We start from the raw sequence: 15,539 nt of genomic DNA on the forward strand, positions 1-15,539 counted from the left end.
AATTAAAAATTTTTAGTTGGGGGGGCTAACTTCACATAGATATTTTAAAAAATTTCGTTTTTCTAACAAACGAATAACTATCAAACGAATATCGAAGTGTATCAATCATTATCAAACGACTATCAAACGATTAGCGTTTTAAAAAATTAAAAATTTTTAGTTGGGGGGGCTAACTTCACATAGATATTTTAAAAAATGTCGTTTTTCTACCAAACGAATAACTATCAAACGAATATCGAAGTGTATCAATCATTATCAAACGACTATCAAACGATTGGCGTTTTAAAAAATTAAAAATTTTTAGTTGGGGGGGGCTAACTTCACATAGATATTTTAAAAAATTTCGTTTTTCTAACAAACGAATAACTATCAAACGAATATCGAAGTGTATCAATCATTATCAAACGACTATCAAACGATTAGCGTTTTAAAAAATTAAAAATTTTTAGTTGGGGGGGCTAATTTCACATAGATATTTAAATTTTTTTTTTCTAACAAACGAATAACTATCAAACGAAAATAGAAGCGTATCAATCATTATCAAACGACTATCAAACGATTAGCATTTTAAAAAATTAAAAATTTTTAGTTGGGGGGGGGCTAACTTCACACCGCTGCTGTGCAGTGCAGTCTCAGCGGATTTGCCCTTGCTGTAGGCATGTTGATAGCCAGATATGAGCTTGCTATCAATAGTGGTCGTGATGAAATCACTTATGATGCTCTCTGGGGCCTTTAGCACAAAGGACGCGAGACTAATCGGTCTGTAGTCCTTTGGATCGGTTGAGAGGCTTTATCAGCCTTAGGAATGCCTATTAAACTTTTGTGCGATAATTTTTAACCGTTTGCAGTTTAGTTAGGTGCAAAAACACCTAATTAAAGTTTGAAAAATTGTGAAAATAATTCGAAATAATTATGTAAAAGTGCAGATTATAAATAAGTAATATATTTATACGTATTTAATATTAATTCCAGCCTTTTACTACATTCAAAAATAAAATAGAAAAAGTTGATGTTTCCATAAGCATGCATTCAAACAGGTCAATGGCAACCATTTTTTCTTTGCCATTACTGGCATAAATTTCGTTCAAATGTGTGTACGTACGGCATGCATATACGTACGTTACACACGTCGGTGGGTAACTGCCGCTTTACCCTGCAAAAATCGCGAATACTCCATGCATGCATGTATGGAGTACTCGCTATGGACCAAGCGAGTGCTCCAAAATTAACCACAATTCATACAAAAAAAAATGGTCCACTTAACATTGCGATGTCCTAGGACCGGACCATATACTCCAGCTCCGCATTACATCAGAGTAATCCATGGAGTACCCACAGTCCAATGAACATCGTGTAGTGACTACAATCGTTAAAAACGAGCAATGATCGCCTTACAATATGTTCGTGTAGTAACATGAGTTGGTCCATTGCTGCATTACAGTGGAGTATAATGGTAAGTACTCCAGTGGACCACATGGTCCAACGATTTTTGCAGGGTGTAGAAACATGAGTTGATCCATTGCTGCATTACAGTGGAGTATAATGGTAAGTACTCCAGTGAACCACATGGTCCATCGATTTTTGCAGGGTACTGGCATAAATTTCGCTCAAATGTGTGTACGTACGGCATACATATACGTACGTTACACACGTCGATGGGTAACTGCCGCTTTACCCTGCAAAAATCGCGAATACTCCATGCATGCATGTATGGAGTACTCGCTATGGACCAAGCGAGTGCTCCAAAATTAACCACAATTCATACAAAAAATATGGTCCACTTAACATTGCAATGTCCTAGGACCGGACCATATCCTCCAGCTCCGCATTACATCAGAGTAATCCATGGAGTACCCACAGTCCAATGAACATCGTGTAGTGACTACAATCGTTAAAAACGAGCAATGATCGGCTTACAATATGTTCGTGTAGAAACATGAGTTGGTCCATTGCTGCATTACAGTGGATTATTCTGGTAAGTACTCCAGTGGACCACATGATCCAACAAATTTTGCAGGGTAGTTGTTAAATTTGTCAACTGAAATCCCAGTGTATATCACCCCCATTTTCCAAGTGCATTAATTCATACTAGGGTCTACATATTGGCTATGTGTGTATGTGCAAATATTGCTCATTCTTGACCCGTACAATACGATATACATAATCGCCCCGATTCTGAGCGTTACCGGTAAAATAGTACCCAGAACATTATGTAACTGAATATCGTTACCAGTTCTTTTATCCGCGATTCTGGCCCAAGTGGCAACGCTGTCATCACCGAAAAACTCACCAGTGTCTGTGGAGAAATTTGAAAGATCACGGTTGCCACTTTGGTCCATTTGGACCAAAAATGGTCCCTTGCAGCCCCATTTGGTCCGCTGGTCCCTTTTCTTCAATTTTGGTCCTTTTTAGGCAGTAGCCACGATTGCTACTTTTCTATCTTTTTCACTCAGGTAAAAATTCACAATATTGCCCAAAAATTCGCCACACTTTCGTTAGGCCCCATATAATTTTGAATTTACTTCAATGGAACTCTCACCATAAAAAATTGCTCAGTCAATAAAATGTACCAGAACAATAACATTTCACCTAGGATATAATTTATGCCAGGCATTAAAAAGAAAAGTGTTGGCAAACACATTGTCGTTAATTGTGGATGAAATAGCCGACTAATCAAAAAAAAATTCTTCTTTTATAATAATAGCCGTGTTTTTTAACACGCGTATATCCGTTTACGCTTAAACTTTATATGGACTGCTAAGCGACAAACTTTAAATACACCTCTGAAATTGCTGCGCATAAATTTTGTCCTACTATATTTCAATACGCATTATACTCTGATGTAACTGAAATATGTGTCTTTGTTTCACCCTCTACACTAATTATATGTATTCTATGTGTGTCCACAATTCCGGTACACCCTGTTGCTGTAGATAGTTGTTTAACCACAGCCGCTAGATAGGTCTCCTAAGCATTATCTAAGCGAGGATAGGCGTTTTTTTTCACGCGCAAACGAAACGAAAACACGGCTAATATTAATAACGGCTAGATATTTCGATGGGTTATCAAACACTATGTAAATATATGAAAATAAAAATTGCTTCTCGCCTAGCATAGCTTATAGCGAGCACTCTGCCGTGAGCTTAACACTTTGAAAACTTATACAAAGAAATTCTATGCATTACTTCTCGTTTGGCATGTTGATATTTAAATCTTTCTCAGCCAGCTCAATGAGTTCAAGGAATTCCAGGACTATTGTGGTGTTAAGCCACGCAAGGTAATTGAAAACTAAGTATCTTGGCACAAGAAATATTTTAACTCGAAGACAGAAGGAAACAAAGGCAAAAGAGATTTTATTTCGGAAGAAAGGTTTTGTATAAAATTATTCCCTGATGCCTGTGATCAAAACTCACACTTACTGAATCTAGGCTCTGATATATGAAGTTTAAACGTTAAGAGAAAAATAAGCATCTATAAAAATAGCACTAACAAAATTGCCTAGTTTCATTTATGATTTACTGAGTTTTCCACATACATAGTTCGGCAGCACCAGAACGCAAATTTTGAACCGTGTCTTACTAAAACCTAACTGCACTTTACATTTTATTTCATTGCTATCAACAACATAATGCTAGAACCAAGAGCTTTGTGACCAAAACTAGGTTCACAACGTTTGGTTGGTGAAAGACATAGACTTATCCTATGTCAAAATGTAGTACCATTTTTTGTTGCATGCACATATATTTGTTTGTTCAGATTGAATTAACGGAAAGTCTTCACTATGTTTAGTAAAATTTTATATGGAAACATCCTAAAATTTTGTATTTTATACTAATAAAATAAAACAAAAATTTGGTCCTTTTTTCAATGAATTTTGGTCCCAAATGAAAACATGGTGTGGCAACCGTGTTCGCTTTACCGAAAATGTCTCACTTGTAGATACGAGGTTAACTAATAAACGGGACGATGTGTATATGCATATTGTATGATAAGTTTCTACAGAGGTATATTGTAATTTATTCTGTGAAAGTACATAATGTGGACAAATATGTATAGCAAGAGGCAACATTTTTTTACTATTATCTTTGCCAATTTGCGCTGACAATTCTTTATTTTTCAGTTTTGCCTTTTTCTAAACAACAGCGGTTGTGTGGTTATTTCGATGTAACCATCTACTTTTGTGGGTAAAAAATTATCCGGCTACTTTCGCGGGTAGAATACCAAAAGGGTGTAAAAGTTGCCACATGATTTCGTTACCGTGGTGAAGAATGTTGTTACCACACTAGAATCGGGGCGAATATGTACATGTATCTGTTAAACAAAAGCAGGGATGAGAAAAAATCAATAAAAATACCGTTTCTCGACTTAGACCCGATCTAACAGTCATATACGATCGGTATATGCACATACATATATATGAGGCATGTTCAGCTCAATTTAGATACAATATGACAAGGTAACTGAATAAGTACGTATGACATGAGTTTTTAAACGGTTTTATTTAGCGATGACAATGCAATGGAGAATGGCGCATGGATCGAAATATTTCAAAAAATAGTATTTGTGGTCCGATTTGGCTCATATTTGGAACACATAATACATACATGAATAGAAAGCGACCTATGAAAAAAAAAATGCTCCAAGGTGGCGCAGGTATCGAGATATTAAAAAAAATCGTATTTGTGCTCCCATTAGGCTCATGTATGGAACACGTATTACATACATGAATAGAAAGCGACATATGAAAAAAATCGCCACCAGGTGGCGCAATGATCGAGATGTTAAAAAAAATCGTATTTGTGGTGCGATTTGGCTCATATTTTGAACACATATTACATACAGAAATCGAAATCGCTTTATGAAAAAAAATCCCACTAGGTGCGGCAATGATCGATATATTAAAAATACTTGTATCTGTGGTCCGATTTGGCTCATATTTGGAACAAATATTACGTACAGTCCGGTGAAAGTGACATCAATACTTTGGAGCTCGAGGACTTAAAGCTGAGGTATGAATATTTGAATATTTTATATCTACATACATAAATACTTATAAAATAAGATGTTTACCTTTTTGGTGTCATTTAATAATAGTTTAAGCTCTAAGCCGTTAGTGCACACTCTTCAATACTCGTATTTATATTATCAACTGATTTGAATTTCTTGTTCGACGGTTTACCTGAAAGACACAAAAAAAGGTTAATACCAATTTCACATTGGGCATTAATGAGTTAATTAGTCAAGTTTTCTATATTAAAGCCCTTATTGAACTCAATTTTCCATACAAAATACATATTCTTGGTTGGGTTTCGGATATGATAATCAATAAAAAAATTTTAAAAGATGTTTAAGTTAAACGGTTTTATTGAAAACAATACATACATGAAGTAATAATAATACTAAAAGCTAGAAAATAATTAGGTAGGTCCGGCACTCGTCATCACACTCCTCATCAATCTAGGGCGTTGATCAGACAATTAAATAAAAGCGCTGGGTGCATGAAATTTCTAAAAATGTGAGACGTAGCATAACCTTATTAAGGTTTAGTTGGTCTTACATATGACTATCAATAGAAATTTGACGCGTCCAACGCTTTTATTTAATTGTGTGATCAACGCCCTTTTAGTATTATTATTACTTAATGTAAGTATTCTTTTCAATAAAGCCGATTAACTTAAAAATTTGATTTAAATTATTTTATCTACATTATGCTTGAATTAGTGCCGCTGCTTAGTTACGTCTATCTATACAGACGAGATTTAAAGGAATCTTGGTGGATGTCGTTGATAACCTGCAGGTACCTGGTGTACCAAATACGAGTTTTACGCGTCGCCAGATCTCATTTGTTAAAATATATGCATACTTCCACTGTTAAATTAGGTAGAATTTCATACCTACAATTTCCCATCCCTGAAGTTTTCCCCTAAGTTGTTTTACGATTATCATTTAAATTGTTACTATACAAAAATTATGTTCTTCATTGGAGGGCGATCTGACTTGATTTAGAAAATATAACTACCATATATTTCGTACATTACATATACTGCAATATTAAAACTTCACTGACAGTTAATTATATGATGGGTATAAAAATCAGAAATTTTTTAAGCTCATCACATTCGAGGTTTCGATTAGCTAGAGTTTACATCTTTTACGCGCTGTTAAAGACTTTAAATATAGTTTTGTTTAGGGAATCGTTGAGTAGACAAAAACTTACTAGAATAAGGTTTAAGTATACTGGTAAGAAACTTGGTAACCCCCTTATTTGGAACTTATAATTTTGGATTGAATATGACAGAGTTAGGTAGGGAAAATATGCGCATATGCGCAAAACTTACCCTTTACTAAAAGTGTGTAGATGACGCACTAAACTTTTTAAACGCTTCACATTTAAAAAAAATGCACTCCAAAAAAGTGTACTTTTTCGGTTTTTAAAATTGCTGAACGCAGTTCACGATGCGTTCGGTTAATGAGTTTTGGCGAACCATTTCGAAGAAAAATGTTTAGAGTACGCTTACACAGCCAACGATTTTGATCGCCCGATGCCGGTCGTAATCGTCCGATAAAAATAAACACATGTATTTAGATGAGCGTGTGTACATTTCAACCGATCACCGAATTGTTGCCTGTTGTCGTCTTTCGCGCGTGTTCAATTTTATCGTCCGACAAATTGCGTGCATTTACTGTGAAAAATTAATTATTTGTGCGATGGACCGAAAAATTGATCCGGACATGTCCCGGATTTTGATGAAATGTCCCGCCGTCCCGGATATTCCCGAAATTCCAGGATTTTAGTAAATTCGGGGGGTGTCAATTGCCCCTTTACCTTCCATCTCTCCATCGGAGTAGAAGGGGGGGGGGGGGGATTTGGGGCGTCCCGGATTGGCGTCCGAACGATCGGGTCACCCTACTCTTTATTAATGACGGTCGTATCTCTACCATATTAACAGAACGCCAGAGATAAGTACGTATTTGTTAAAGTTGTGCTTTTTCGTTCATTTCAGAGATTCGGTTCTTTCGTTCTTTTTCTGATGAACGAACAAGTTGTTCTTTTTGTTCATCTGTTCCTTTTTTTCAAGCAAATTTGTTCACTGCTCCTCGCACCCACGAAAAAAGCCAAGGTCTTTTGACCAATAAAAACATTTTTTTCGGCTATTAAATTTTTCAGCCGAAAACTTATATATGTATAATTCACTTCAAAAAAAGGTACACATTTCGGAAGATCCAGGAAATTGAAGGAGTACAGACACAAATTGTAAATATGAACTTTTCAAGTTTAATAAATGTAATAATTAGTTTCTTACAAAAGATGTTTTTCATAAATTAGAGTTGGGTCGTTTCGTTCTGAACTTGTTCAATTGACCGGGTCTCTCAACTGAACTAGTGAACTAGATCTTCGATTTCGGTTCTATTTGTTCTTTTAGTTCTTTCTCTCTTCTCGTTCGCGAACATTGTAAATTCATACATGCATATGTACTAGAGATATACGCCGCCGCCGTTTACCGTGGTTTTTCGCACGCCGCCGCCGAATGTCATAAAAATCGGCGCGGCGGCGGCGGCGTCCGGCGCCTTACTATATTTTCTACTCTTTTGAGACTGTCTAGGCCATTTATTGTTCGTCTCGAAAATTGGTCCGATACGTACGGAAGGGGTATCAAGGGATGCGCATCACTGCCAGTTATAAAAATCCTATCGCGAAATTTAATAATTTCTAAGCATGCAAAAGTTATTTGAGAAAACAGGCGCTTTCAATGCCGAATTTCGCATTACCGAATTCACCAAGTTATTAAAACAAAACACTTAAAGAAAAGTTATACATATAAAATTGAAATGCTCACTTCGCATAATTTTTTCAAAAAATTAATAAAGAACAATGAATTTAAATAAAATGTCCCAAAATGTAGAATACATTTTCAATATGTCCTCAAGTTGTTAAAAAAGCAAATTACCCGAAAAAGATGCCGAATTTTATATCCCGAGTGTCTGAAAGAATAAGGGAAATCAGTGATACAAAATCCTTTAGTATGCTCCAGTGGTTTAAATTCTCCTTTGAAATTATTTTCAGCTCATACTTAAGTTTCATATACATATCTTCAACATCTATGAGAAGGGTTGGAAAAATCACTTTATTTGCTTAACTATAAAATAGCGTTTCAATTCTTAATTTTGATTTTCACACTTCATCATTCGACACCCAAGTCTCCCGGTTTGACATTTCCTAAAGTTGGTGGACCTATCCCCAACTAGTACCTTGGACTGAATCACATTGGATATATTCTATCAACCGTGTTTAAATGTCACCTAGACGTTACGGCTCCTGTTACAAATGTGAATACATAAGCACATATATTTACTAAATATGTGTATGTGTAGACTATTTATGAAAAACATCTTTTGTAAGAAACTAAGGTAATTCTTTACGACAGCATGACATTGCTAATACGCGTCCAAAAATATCGAGAGAGGTTTCAAACGACGAGTCTTGATATCAGTATTAATAATCCGAAGGCGGAAAATAAAAATTTTAACTCGTTGAAAAGATATTAACGAATAACCGACAAAATACCCGCGGGTATCTCCGAAACCGGGGGTGGTATACATAGTATTTTTGCGCAGAACACCTTTCTGCGTTGGCGGCCTTCGGCCGCGCATATAAAAAATTACTCTGGGTGGGTCCAACACCGGGTTGGAGACCAAAACTATATCCGCACAAAACACTTATATTCACAATTTTTTTGTGGGTACAACAACATTAAAACAACCACATGAAGATCGCCAATTTCAACTGCAAATATCTCCGGACAGAGATAAAATTTTTCTTCTCCGCCTTCGGATTATTGTTCTCGAGATTAATATGCGTCTTTTGACACCTCTCTCGATATTTTGACGCCTATTAGCAGTGTCATGCTGTCGTAAAGAATTACCGAAAATAATTATTACATTTATTAAACTTGAAAAGTTCATATTTACAATTTGTGTCTGTACTCTTTCAACTTCCTGGATCTTCCGAAATTGTAACTTTTTTGAAGTTAATTACACATATGTATATTTTAACTTATTTATTCATAGCACATTTAAATATACCTACACAAAACATTGCTACCCCCCATCTATACTTGTTGACTTTTTTCGTGGGCGTGAGCAGCAGTGAACAAATTTGCTTGAAACATAAGAGGAACAGATAAACAAAAAGAACAATTTTTTCGTTCATCAGAAAAAGAACGAAAGAACCGAATCTCTGAAATGAACGAAAGAGCACAACTCTATCATAAATAGTCCATACATATACATATTAGCCATCATCCGGTGGCAGAGCCTGAGCCAGATAAATAATTTTGCATGTAAATGCAACAAAAACGATTTGAGCCAGATAAATCCAGATTGAAGTCTGGTTCAATTTGTGAGCCAGATAATTTGTTAATTACTTGAGTTGAGTTCGCCTTTCACCATACCTATACCAAAATCTATTTCAAGGGCCCATTACTCATACTTAGCATAGACTTGACTTGACTTGAGAACTGTCACTTACAGTTCTGTTAAATGAACATTGCATGCTACTGATTACTCAAAACTTAGCAACATTTAACTTGACTTAGAAGTGTGTTGATTTTTGATTTTCTATATAAGTTACGTTTACATTTTGAGATGCCATTTGTTTGTTTCCATTTCATTTTGACATTTTGTCATACGAATTGACATTTATTTAAAAATAAATTTCAACGTTGATTATGATGCCAGATTGTATGCGCCAAGTGGAGTATAATCGTGGCTAAGTTGCCAAGTTTACGCCAATTCAAGTCAAGTCTATGCTAAGTATCAGTAATGGGGGCTTAAGAACGGTTTTTCCAAGCACACCGTTCGTATTTTATGTCCACTTTGGTATTGATGTGTGAACCTTCAGTGCCCATTTCAAGCACTACTTGGGCTTGATTTAAGAATTTTCGTTCTTACGCTTCGAGAACGATTTGTGGTCGATTTAACAGTTTTCGGTCTCAATTCAAGAAAGGTTTGTGCTTGATCATTGGTGGGAGGAAGGTAATTTTTTAATTATTACCCTTTTTTTTTTTTTTTTCAATAAATAATTTTTTTGTTATTAATAAAAAATATTAACAACAAAAAAAGATATTATTAAAAGCCAAAAGGTCTGAAAAACGCATAATTTTTTCATATATTTCTCCTATCGAGAAATTTTTCTTATTTGATGATGCAATCTGAATATATATTTAAAACATTTCATAACAAGTTTGAGAATTACCTGTGCATATGCGAATGGAACTGAACGAAAAATAAGAGTTAAAAAAATAGAATATAAAAAATTGTTTTAAAAAAATTCAGAGTTTGACGGTCATCGAACTCGCGCCACACGATATCAACCGCAACATCATAACCGCTGGGCCTCTACAACTGCTTTATAACTTGTGCCAAATGTTGAATTTAAGATTATATATCACACGAATTGTACCGTTTCTTTTTTCTTCAACTTAATTTAAGAACATTTGTACTTAATTTAAGAACATCGTTCTCATTAATAGAACATTCGTTCATATTTTATGACCAGCCGTTCTCTTTTCAAGAACATGGTTGTCAGTTCAAGAACAAGGTTATTCCGCACATTTCGAACATTGTTCAGAAAGGAGGAAAGGGAGAAGTGAAAAAACTCACAAGGAATTTTTATTGAGAATACGAGGAATGAGAGAAGGGAAAAAACTCGCACGGAATTTTTGTTTAGAATTGCGCTGAATATCTCTAACTTTGCATAGATATTTACATGTATAACAATAGCTTTTTATACTCAGCTGAGCAGAGCTCACAGGGTACATTAATTTTGTTCGCATAACGGTACCCCGTAACGGCATAAAATAATCGAGATAGATATAGACTTCTATATATCAAAATGATCTTGGCGATAAAAGAAATTCATTTAGCTATGTCCGTCCGCCCGTCCGTCTGCCCGTAAACACGATAACTTGAGTAAATTCTGAGGTATCATAATGAAATTTGGTATGTAAGTTCCTGCGCACTCATCTCAGATCGCTATTTAAAATGAACGAAATCGGACTGTAACTACGCCCACTTTTTCGAAAATTTCCAAAAACCGAAAAAGTGCTATAATTCATTACCAAAGACGGATAAATCGCTAAAACTTGGTAGGTGGGTTGATCTTATAACGCAGAATAAAAAGTTTTTAAAATTTGGGACACTGGGGGCTTTTTTTAAAAGAAGGTAATTTAAAAATTTTGCAAGCTGTAATTTGGCAGTCGTTGAAGATATCATGATGAAATTTGGCAGAAACCTTACCCCTATTAATATAATTGTGCTAAATAAAAAATAGCGAAATTGGATGACGAACACGCCCACTTAAATAAAAAAATTTTTAAGTAAAATTCTAACAAAAAATTTAATATCTTTACAGTATATAAACAAATTATGTCAAAATTCAACTCCAGTAATGATATGGTGCAACAAAATACAAAAATAAAAGAAAATTTCAAAATGGGCGTGGCTCCGCCCTTTTTCATTTAATTTGTCTAGAACACTTTTAATGCCATAAGTCGAACAAAAATTTACCAATCCTTATGAAATTTGGTAAGGGCATAGCTTCTATGGCGATAACTGTTTTTTGTGAAAATGGACGAAATCGTTTGAAACCATGCCCAGTTTTTATACACAGTCGACCGTCTGTCCTTCCGCTCGGCCGTTAACACGATAACTTGAGCAAAAATTGATATATCTTTATTAAACTTAGTTCACGTACTTTATCTTGGTATTAAAAATGGGCGAAATCCGACTATGACCACGCCCACTTTTTCGATATCGAAATTTTCGAAAAATGAAAAAATGCCATAATTCTGTACTAAATACCAAAAAAGGGATGAAACATGGTGATTGGATTGGGTTTTTTACGCAAAATATAACTTTCGAAAAAACTTTGTAAAATGGATGTGACACTCACCACATTAAGTAGAAGAAAATGAAAAAGTTCTGCAGGGCGAAATCAAAAGCCCTTGAAATCATGGCAGGTATACTGTTCGTGGTATTACATATATAAATAAATTAGCGGTACCCGACAGATGATGTACTGGGTCACCCTGGTCCACATTTTGGTCGATATCTCGAAAACGCCGTCACATATACGACTAGGGGCCACTCCCTTTTAAAACCCTCCTTAATACCTTTCATTCGATACCTATATCTTACAAACACATTCTGGAGTCACCCCTGGTCCACCTTTATGGCCTTCCTTACTTGTTTTTTATGCGCATTTTAATGCGCCATAATTGCTGCCTGCAACCGTGTATCCGTAGACTAAAAAACAACTCCAGTTTTGAAACCATCACCCACCCCGGTAGCACTTTCGCATTACTTCAGGGTGGCGATATTTCTCTTTTCTTAAGAGCCTACTGTTGTCCCTGCGTCCAGGTTCCCGTTATTTGCTCTGAATGTCGACTTAATCGCCACTGCCTCACCTGCGCTTTTCTCTGCGCTCAGGCGTGTCATGACTATAAATGCCATTTTGCTCACGCAGTCCAGTATTCCTTTCTGTTGCACATTTGTGATACTAAATTTCTTCTTAATCCCTACCTCCTACGTGCGCACGGGCCTGGTGGATAGATGAGTCGTTTAATAGTGTTAGTCTGAAATTATAATCTTTTTATTGGTAGCCCCGTATACGATAAGCTACCTACGCCCTTGCCCATACGTAGACACATAGTACATAAGACTAGGTTTATTAAGTAATATAGTGAGCAATAAATATAAACCTGATAGGTATGTATAAATTCAATTTCGTATGTGCACTTACACAGTACTTACGTCGTATGGGGAAACCGATATATAATTTATATAATAGTCGCAAAGCAAGCTGATAGGCGGTGATTAACAATTATTTGATGAAAAGAATCGCAAAGACACGTTGTTACTTACCTTTCAGCGGGTCGCACTATTTCCGAACTAGCGCATAACTATTCCGTTAAGATGCGGTACTAGTACTAATTTTGGCCCCTCTCAGTGCTTTCAGCTGATACTTTTAACATTAAGTGCAATTTTAGGCAACCGAGCTTGAAAAAAAATGCTTTAACAATCTAAACGGTTTCATCATGGAGGCGGTATTCAAGGAGAAGACTTCCAACTCTCCTTCAGACTTTCCGATCACTGTAGCGTCTTCCAGGCAGAAGTATGAGCTATCATGGAAGCCGCAATTATGATAGGGACACACAATATCAGATACGAATAAATTGTTTTTTCACCAACAGCCAGGCTGATATCAAATCTCTTGGCTCTTACTCGTTCAATTCTGAACTAACACTTAACTGTAGCTGATCTTGTCATGAGATGACCCAACACATCCGTGTACACCACACACGGGTTCCGGGCACAGGGACAGATTCTTTCTCACCAAAAACGCTTAGGTATGCCGCTTTTCACGTGCAAACTAACGTTAAAAGAGCACATCCACCGTCAACCCGACGAAAAATGGCTTCAAACATTGGGGTGTCGGACATAGAAGGAAACTTGGCCAAAATGCGCTCTTAAAAGATCCCGTCAGGGTTTTGCCCTAAGAAAGGATAAAATATCCACACTTGTGGGATAACTAGCATTGCTTTATATGTAGGCATGCAGAAAGGTTAAGAGCGCCTTATCGTCGTTGCTGCAGGACGTCCTAAAAAGGATGAAGTGGAGGAAACGTTGGCTCACCTCATCTGCAACTGTTCGACTTAGTTACGCAAGGCAGCGCTTTCTTGGAGCCCTTTGAACTTAGGTGTGTCCTCGGGCAGCCGCATAAACTTAACCTAAAATAGAAATGGGCAAAGTGGAATATCTCCACCGAACTTCAATGAATTTATTATACTCAAGTATTAGTATTTTCTATGATTTTCGTTCGGCCTTTATTTTTCATGCATTATGTCAAGTAGAAAGGAGCTGTCGTTGATTTTGACGAAGTAGCCATTGTACTCTCGCTTATCCTATACATATATGGTCGCTTAGCAGGTGCTAAGCTCACGCACACCTCTGCTTATGTACAAGGCAAAGAACAGATATCTCACACACAGACGTAGTCATCAGCCGAAGTTCATACTCACACATACACACGCATATAACTAAATTATCAAGCAGGAGATACAACAGTTCTAGAAGGTGAAACGTCTAGACCTTTGGAGAAATATGCCGACGAGGCAAAAGAGAGTATAAACACAGCGCAGATGAGTGATAACTAATCAGAGTTTGATTTAAACACGCTTTTGTGAAGTACGTGATATTGAAGTATAATTGTACTACTTCCAAAGTAGACTAATTATAAAGACCATTTTGCAATACTGAATATTGGAGTTATTTATTCGAAAGTTCAGCGATACGAGCGTTAGCAAAAGGTGCATAATAACCAGGATTTCCCTAAATTCGTTACAATATGTTGAAATCGTTACACTATGCAAATAAACTAGCGATTCGTCTCTTAGGCGAAATGAACGTTCGTTTCGTAATAGAGAATGGTGGCCTAAATTTTCGATTTCCTAAATTCATTTGCTCATTTCTTAAATAAATTTGCCGTTTTTTTAAATAGTGTTGGAGAAGGTTTACACCCTGTAGCGAATCGCATTACTTCGGAACTAACAGTTATGATAGGGACACGCAGAACTATCGCTTTAAGAGACGGTACTGGTTTTAATTATGTCCCCCGCAGTGTTTTCAACTGACTCTTTTAGCATTGTGAAGTCATACGAAATGGCAATTACCTCTTTTATCAAACTTTTTGAACGCATTCCTAACTGATTCAGTCGTAGGTGGTTCTGAACTAGTTTTTGCCTTTGATTGATTAATTTAAATGTTAGTTTTTTAATAAGCTGATGCGGTCTGATGTGCGCTAGTGCAAGAAAAAAAAGATACGCTTTTTCTCCACTTAACTCCCTACGTTTCGCCAATCTCCTTGGCATCCTCAGTGGCAGGATCTTTATTTTATAAGACACAAACAAAGATAATACATAAGAGACAATATCATCAAAACATGAATAAGTGTCACTTACATTGAAAAGTTGGAAAAAATGTATAATCTAAAAACATTAAACAATAACAAAAAAATTTTTTAAATTTGAGTCACATAACATAATTTATCTGTACCATCAATGTCAGGTACATTTGTCAGACTGATTTGTTATCATAAACATAACAAATATGCTGCCGCGATTTCGTCGCTATTTAATTTAAATATATACAGTACAGTGATTAATTTAAATATATACAGTACAGTCGGAAAGTGTTAGAACAAGATGAAAAAATTTGTTTTTGTATGTTTATCGTATTATTTTAATAAAATATTCACATATTCGCAGTAGTTTTGTACATTCAAAGTAGTTTTATGATCCGAAGACATTTTTAATGAATTTTACTGAAAGTTCCATCAAAATTTATAATAAAACAGTGAGTATGTTACTTTAAGCAATTTTTTTTAAATGGACACCTTTTGCTCTGATGTTTGCAGCGCACAATTTCGGCATTCTTTCGATGGGTTTTTGAAGTGATAGATATGGAATATTATTCCACGC

At 35.9% G+C, this 15,539-nt stretch overlaps 1 protein-coding gene across 9 annotated transcripts in view; it reads right to left on the reverse strand.

Annotated features, from left to right (window-relative positions):
- Positions 1-15,539, reverse strand: part of LOC137236462 (rho GTPase-activating protein 39-like) — a 556,674-nt gene that overhangs the window by 143,041 nt on the left and 398,094 nt on the right. For all 9 annotated transcript variants that reach the window (XR_010948428.1, XR_010948426.1, XR_010948425.1 and 6 more), the window contains one exon: positions 5,071-5,179. The gene's annotated coding sequence lies outside the window, so the exon portion shown is untranslated. The remainder of the gene's footprint in view (positions 1-5,070; positions 5,180-15,539) is intronic.

The sequence above is a fragment of the Eurosta solidaginis genome, chromosome 1, assembly GCF_040869045.1.
Source record: "Eurosta solidaginis isolate ZX-2024a chromosome 1, ASM4086904v1, whole genome shotgun sequence".
NCBI classification, from domain to species: Eukaryota; Metazoa; Arthropoda; class Insecta; order Diptera; family Tephritidae; genus Eurosta; species Eurosta solidaginis.